Below are 7,454 nucleotides of genomic sequence, written 5' to 3'. Positions count from 1 at the left end.
TCAAACAAGCCAATAAAGGTGGTTCAATTGTCATCTGGGCCACCAAACGGTACACCATGGAAGTAATGAGACAACTCTCAAATGTACATTGCTATCGGAAACTCACAAAGGACCCCACCACTGAAATGCAAGGCAAACTTTTTTTCATTCTACAAAAAGGCTTTGACCAAGGATTTCTTGGTAAAAAGGAATACGATTTTTTAAGGAATAAAAATCCAAGGATACCAATCTTTTATGTACTTCCAAAAGTTCATAAGGATCAGAGGAATCCCCCAGGACGCCCGATAGTCTCGGGGTGCGAATCGTTAAATGAATCAATATCCAAATTCGTTGACTTTTTTCTCAAGCCTTTTATGAAGGATGTTAAATCATATATACAAGACACCACAGATTTTTTGGCCAAACTTAACAATATGATTTTTGAAGAAAATGTCCATCTTCTAGCAACATTGGATGTCACCTCACTCTATACAGAGATCCCACAAGATGAAGGTTTGGCAGTCCTGGAGTCATTCCTCAACAGTAGACCTAAACCTGAAAAGGTCCCCACGAATTTCATTATGGAATTAGCCACATTTGCCCTCAAGAACAACTACTTTTGTTTTAAAGATGATTTTTTTCTGCAAACCAAAGGTGTTGCGATGGGGTGTCCTTTTGCCCCAGAGCTGGCAATTTTGTTCATGTCTATGTATGAGGATCAATTTGTCTACAACAACAACCCTTTTTCAATCTATATTACGAACTGGGTCCGATATATCGACGATGTGTTCCTGACATGGACTGGTGATGAAATGCAACTCCAAGAATTTGTCAACTGGTTAAACAATAGAACGGCTGACATAAAATTCAGCTTGAACTTTTCCAAATATAAGATCCCTTTTTTGGACGTGGAAATTTATCCCAGCAATGGCGGTCTAGTGATTACACTCTACAAGAAAAAAACAGACAGGAATAAAGCGTTACACTACTCCAGCAATCATCCTCGCAGCTTAAAAGATAACCTGCCGTACGGCCAATTCTTGCGAATTCGACGGAATTGTAGCTTCAAAGATGAATACCTATACCATGCCGAAAATTTAAAGAACAACCTACTCCAGAGAGGATACCCTAAAAAACTCCTAAAGAAGGCAATCAAACGTGCTTGGTGGACTCCACGCGAAGCACTTCTGGAGAGAAAGGCTAAATCCAAAACCAACAGGATTGTTTGCGTATCAACTTATGGCCCAACGTCTAACTGGCTCAAAAAGACCATCTCTCAAAATTGGCATTTGATTAAAGAACTGGATGTGTCACTCAAAGAGACTCCGTTATTTGCTTTTAAAAAAGATAAGAGCATAGCCAACCAGCTAGTCAGAGCTGCACTGCCAAAAACCAAAAGTCAGGATCTAAGAAGTCTGTTGAATCTGCCTCCAATACAAGGACATCATAAATGTGGGACATGTGTCTGTTGTGACTCCACAATCGAAGGGAATTTCTTTACCCACAAGGGGGTCAATTGGAAACATGACTCCTTCTCAAACTGCAAAACAAAGTTTGTAGTTTACGGAATATTGTGCCCTTGCGACAAATTATATATTGGGAAAACAAACCAAGAGATAAAGACAAGGATACAACAGCACAAATCTAGGATACGCAAGAACGTGCCTAATGCCCCGTTGGTGAACCATTGGCTTAACAAAAATCACACTGAAAGAGACGTTAGATGGACTGTAATTTCAAAAGTCACACAGGATACCCGAGGTGGCGACCTTGACGCCAAATTAGTGAGGAGAGAAGCGATGCTCATCATCAAGTTTAATACGTCAGTGGCTGGTCTGAATGAGCTATCCGAGATTTTTAATCTGTAAGAATACCCTTGTATACCCCTCTCTCACCAGTCAGCCAGGCATGCCCATTACCAACGCGGTTCGCATCTCGAACACGCCCCTTGTCCCCATGGACCGAAATCATCTATTAGCAGGACAGCTATGTGTCACACTTGACCGTACCTGCTTTAACTGACACAACCCCTGTTTGTTGGACCAGAAAACCAATCACTGTGCGGTATCTACGAGTAATTAAGAAAAGGAAAGCGCACGATGAAAACATGGGATTATCCACTTGCCCTACCCTTATAAGTGTGGCAAGATGTCTTTAATAATTTGTGTCGTTTTTTCTTAAAAAATCGCGGCCAAACTACAAGTCCCATAATCCCCTGAGGCACTGTCCTTTGATTGGCCACCGTCCAAGAATTACAAAATGGCGATGGCAGTATCACTCAAACATTGGCCCTCGTGCACGGTGCAGCTGGGACCCAAGGGCGCTCTGAAAGAAGATTGATAAGGTATTTCCGTCCTTGGAGGAGGCTGGGAAACGCGCGTTCGTCTCTCCGGTTCAACAGTCCGGACTGCCGACTGAATATGTCTTGGTTTCTGATGCAGTGACCGGCTAAAAAAACCACCGAGTCGCTGCCCTCGAATTCCCGAGACAGAAGCAGCTTTTTCCGCCCGGGCTGAGTGAGGAGCCACGGACGTCGATATGAGAGATCTCTGAAAACTACCTGTAAGTTTGTCCCATGAATCTGTCGGCACATTAGCCTTTAGATTAGACGTAGGCTGTTGCTCTGCTCTTTCTCTACTCTAAAACACTGCTTTCTCTACTCTGCCGCCTATAGATGCGTTCTATCGCAGGCTTACCACCATCCGTTTCACTCGCGGTTGTGCCACTGCAAAGTGTAGGTAAGACTCCACCTTTGGAAATTGTAAAAATTAGCAACCTTTGTTTTAAATAAACTGCCATTTGAAGGGCTAATGGTCTAATTCAGCTCTGTATATGTTTCTGTCTCCCAGATATTTTTGGTCCTGATGAGAATCCCCGGTGAAGGGATTCGAAACGCGTAGACCTCTCTCTGACTCGTCTTCGCCTTCAACATAACAAAATACTCTTTAAAATAGGTTATTCGAGAAGTATAAGTGTTATTCATTGATGCTCTACCCTTTTGTATATAAATGTAAATTTCTAATTGAATGTTGTCTATTGTCTGATCGCTTGAGGTATGAAAGTTGTATGGACATGTTCACGTGTTTATGTAAATGTAAATAATTGAAAAGTATTTTTGTATGTGGTTCTTTTGATTTTGTGTGTATATTACTGAATCATTTAAAATACAACCGTGCAAAATAATAAGAAAATTTGCCTAAAATATATCTGATTAAAATCAACCATATAATGGACAAAATGGATTTGTTTAAGTCAGTTCATTTGTTTAATTGTGTTTGAAAGTGCAGTGCAGCATTGGCACCTTCTTTTGTTATATTTTTGATTACTTTGACTTGGCCCTGCTGCTATAGGAGTCAAAACCCAAGTTGGTCTTGCTACTTAACTCCCTGGGGCACTGCATGCTAAACAAGGCAATGAAGTCTACCATGGGGGCAATGACCTTACCTCCCTAGGGCCCTGCACGCTGAACAAGACAATGAAGTCTACCATCTGGACAATTATCTTACCTCCCTGGGGCACTGAACGTTAACAAGGCAATGCAGGTTACCATGGTTGAAATTACCTTACCTTCCTGGGGCACAGCACACTAAACAAGACAATGAAGTCTACCATGGGTGAAATTACCATGCCTCCCTGTGGCACTGCACTCTAAACAAGGCAATGAAGTCTACCATGGGGGCAATGACCTTACCTCCCTGGGGCAGAGCACACTAAACAAGACAATGAAGTCTACCATGGGTGAAATTACCATACCTCCCTGGGGCGATGCATGCTAAACAAGGCAATGAAGTCTACCATGGGTGAAATGACTTTAACTCCCTGGGGCACTGCACGCTAAACAAGGCAATGAAGTCTACCATGGGTGAAATGACCTTACCTCTCTGGGGCGCGGCATGCTAAACAAGGCAATGAAGTCTCCCATGGTGGCAATGACCTTACCTCCCTGGGGCACTGCCCGCTAAACAAGACAATTAAGTCTACCATGGGGGCAATGACCTTACCTCCCTGGGGCACCGCACACTAAGCAAGACAATGAAGTCTACCATGGGTGAAATGACCTTACCTCCCTGTGGCACTGCACACTAAACAAGGCAATGCAGTCTACCATGGGGGCAATGACCTTACCTCCCTGGGGCACAGCATGCTAAATAAGGCAATGAATTCTACCATGGGGGCAATGACCATTACTTCCTGGGGAGCTGCATGCTAATCAAGGCAATGAAGTCTACCATGGGGGCAATGACGATACCTCCCTGGGGCACTGCACGCTAAACAAGACAATGAAGTCCACCATGGGTGAAATGACCATACCTCCCTGGGACACTGCACGCTAAACAAGACAATGAAGTCTACTATGGGTGAAATGACCTTACCTCCCTAGGGCCCTGCACGCTGAACAAGACAATGAAGTCTACCATGGGTGAAATTACCATGCCTCCCTGGGGCGATGCATGCTAAACAAGGCAATGAAGTCTACCATGGGTGAAATGACCTTAACTCCCTGGGGCACTGCACGCTAAACAAGGCAATGAAGTCTACCATGGGTGAAATGACCTTACCTCTCTGGGGCGCTACACGCTACATAAGACAATGAAGTCTACCACGGGGGCAATGACCTTACCTCTCTGGGGCGCGGCACGCTAAACAAGGCAATGAAGTCTACCATGGTGGCAATGACCTTACCTGCCTGGGGCACTGCAGGCTAAACAAGACAATTACGTCTACCATGGGGGCAATGACCTTACCTCCCTGGGGCACAGCATTCTCAATAAAGCAATGAATTCTTCCATGGGGGAAATAACCATTCCTTCCTGGGGCACTGCATGCTAAACAAGACAATGAAGTCTACCATGGGGGCAATGACCTTACCTCCCTGGGGCCCTGCACGCTGAACAAGACAATGAAGTCTACCATCTGGACAATTAGCTTACCTCCCTGGGGCACTGAACGTTAACAAGGCAATGCAGGTTACCATGGATGAAATGACCTTACCTTCCTGGGGCACAGCACCTTAAACAAGACAATGAAGTCTACCATGGGTGAAATTACAATACCTCCCTGGGGCGATGCATGCTAAACAAGGCAATGAAGTCTACCATGGGTGAAATTACCTTAACTCCCTGGGGCACTGCACGCTAAACAAGGCAATGAAGTCTATCATGGGGGCAATGATCTTACCTCCCTGGGGCGCGGCACGCCAAACAAGACAATGTTGTCTACCATGGGGGCAATGACCTTACCTCCCTTGGGCACAGCATGCTAAACAAGGTAATGAATTCTACCATGGGGGCAATGATCATTCCTTCCTGGGGCACTGCATGCTAAACAAGGCAATGAATTCTACCGTGGGGGCAATGCATTACCTCCCAGGGGCGCTGCACGCTAAACAAGACAATGAAGTCTATCATGTGGGCAATGATCTTACCTTCCAGGGGCACTGCACGCTAAACAAGGCAATGAGTGCTACCATATGTGAAATGACCTTACCTCCCTGGGGCACAGCACATTATGCAAGACAATGAAGTCTACCATGGGTGAAATGACCTTACCTTCCTGGGGCACTGCACGCTAAAGAAGGCAATGAAGTCTACCATGGGGGCAATGACCTTACCTCACTGGGGCACTGCAAACTAAACAGGGCAATGACGTCTACCATGGGGGCAATGACCATACCTCCCTGGGGCACTGCACGCTAAACTAGACAATGAAGTCTACCATGGGTGAAATGACCATACCTTCCTGGTGTGCTGCATGCTAAACAAGGCAATGAAGTCTACCATGGGGGCAATGACCTTACCTCCTTGGGGCACTGCACGCTAAACAAGACAATGAAGTCTACCATTGGGGCAATGACCTTACCTCTCTGGGGCACTGCACGCTAAACAAGGCAATGAAGAATACCTTGGGTGAAATGACCTTACCTCCCTGGGGCACAGCACGCTAAACAAGACAATGAAGTCTACCATGGGGGCAATGACCTTACCTCTCTGGGGCACTGCACGCTAAACAAGGCAATGAAGAATACCGTGGGTGAAATGACCTTACCTCCCTGGGGAACAGCACACTAAACAAGGCAATTAAGTCTTCCATGAGGGCAATGACCATACCTCCCTGGGGAACTGCATGCTAAACAAGGCAATGGAGTCTACCATGGGGTCAATGACTTTACCTCCCTGGGGTGCTGCACGCTAAATAAGGCAATGAAGTATACCATGGGGGCAATGACCTTACCTCCCTGGGGCACAACACACTAAACAAGGCAATGAAGTCTACCATGGGGGCAATGACCTTACCTCCCTTGGGCACTGCATGCTAAACAAGACAATGAAGTCTACCTTGGGGGCAATGACCTTACCTCCTTGTGGCGATGCATGCTAAACAAGACAATGAAGTCTACCATGGGGGCTAATTACCTTACCTCCCTGGGGCACTGCACGCTAAACAAGGCAATGAAGTCTACCATGGGGCAACGACCTTACCTCCCTGGGGCACTGCACGCTAAACAAGGCAATGAAGTCTACCATGGGGGCAATGGTCTTACCTCCCTCGGGCGCTGCACGCTAATCAAGGCAATGAAGTCTACCATGGGGGCAATTACCTTACCTCCCTGGGGCGTTGCACGCTAAACAAGGCAATGAAGTCTACCATGGGTGAAATCAGCCAATTCATGGAGCATAGCAAGTTATGTTGGTCTGAGATAATCCTCCTCAGGGTCTGGCATGGAACAAGATCAGGCGATGCTCTTGAACATTACACAGAAGGGTGAACTGTGCCATGAACGGGTTCACCAGGCAGAGGAACTTTGGTTTCATTAGGCATGTCTTAATAAATTCAAGCAATGTGGGGTACTTCTATAAGGATGGGTACTCTTGTCGGAAGTTGGGATGGACTTGTTCTTCTTGTACCTGCAGGAGGTGCTTGAAGCTGCGGGTTGCATGTGATTAGAGAGCCTGCCATAGTGGGGAAACCCGGAGGTGCGGCGCCCATATCCGAGCCATTGGTGCAGTGAAAGGGCTGATCCAGTGGTAACTTTGGTAAATAAGGCTACCATCACAGGGAGCACTGCAGGGGTCCTCTATGCCAAAACCTGGGAGTCTTTACATCAGGACACTGGGATCTAACCGACGGGGACCCGTTAGTCCCTTGGGTGGTTGCAAGCCTGAGCACCCGGGGGCTTGCTTGGTGATGCCCCACCCTCAAAGACAGTAGTTCCAGTCCTGGCCTCGTGGTCCACAGTCTTTAAGGGAGGAACACTCCCAAACTAAAATTTAAGCACCAAATGGGTTGTCCCACGGTGCCGTTTGGCTCATAAGGCAGGTGGGCTGCTTAGGTCTCTCAGCACTGGCTGCCCTTGAATCGCCCAAAAGTTAACCCAACAGTTGGCACATTTCATTTCCTGTAATAAACCTGCAGCAAAATAGGTGTTGTCTGTGTCATTTCATTCATCATGTGCTAAGCAGTGTCTACTAATTTTG

This window comes from Triturus cristatus, chromosome 5_1 (assembly GCF_964204655.1).
Source record: "Triturus cristatus chromosome 5_1, aTriCri1.1, whole genome shotgun sequence".
In the NCBI taxonomy this organism is placed as follows: domain Eukaryota; kingdom Metazoa; phylum Chordata; class Amphibia; order Caudata; family Salamandridae; genus Triturus; species Triturus cristatus.
This window is presented reverse-complemented; position numbering follows the sequence as displayed.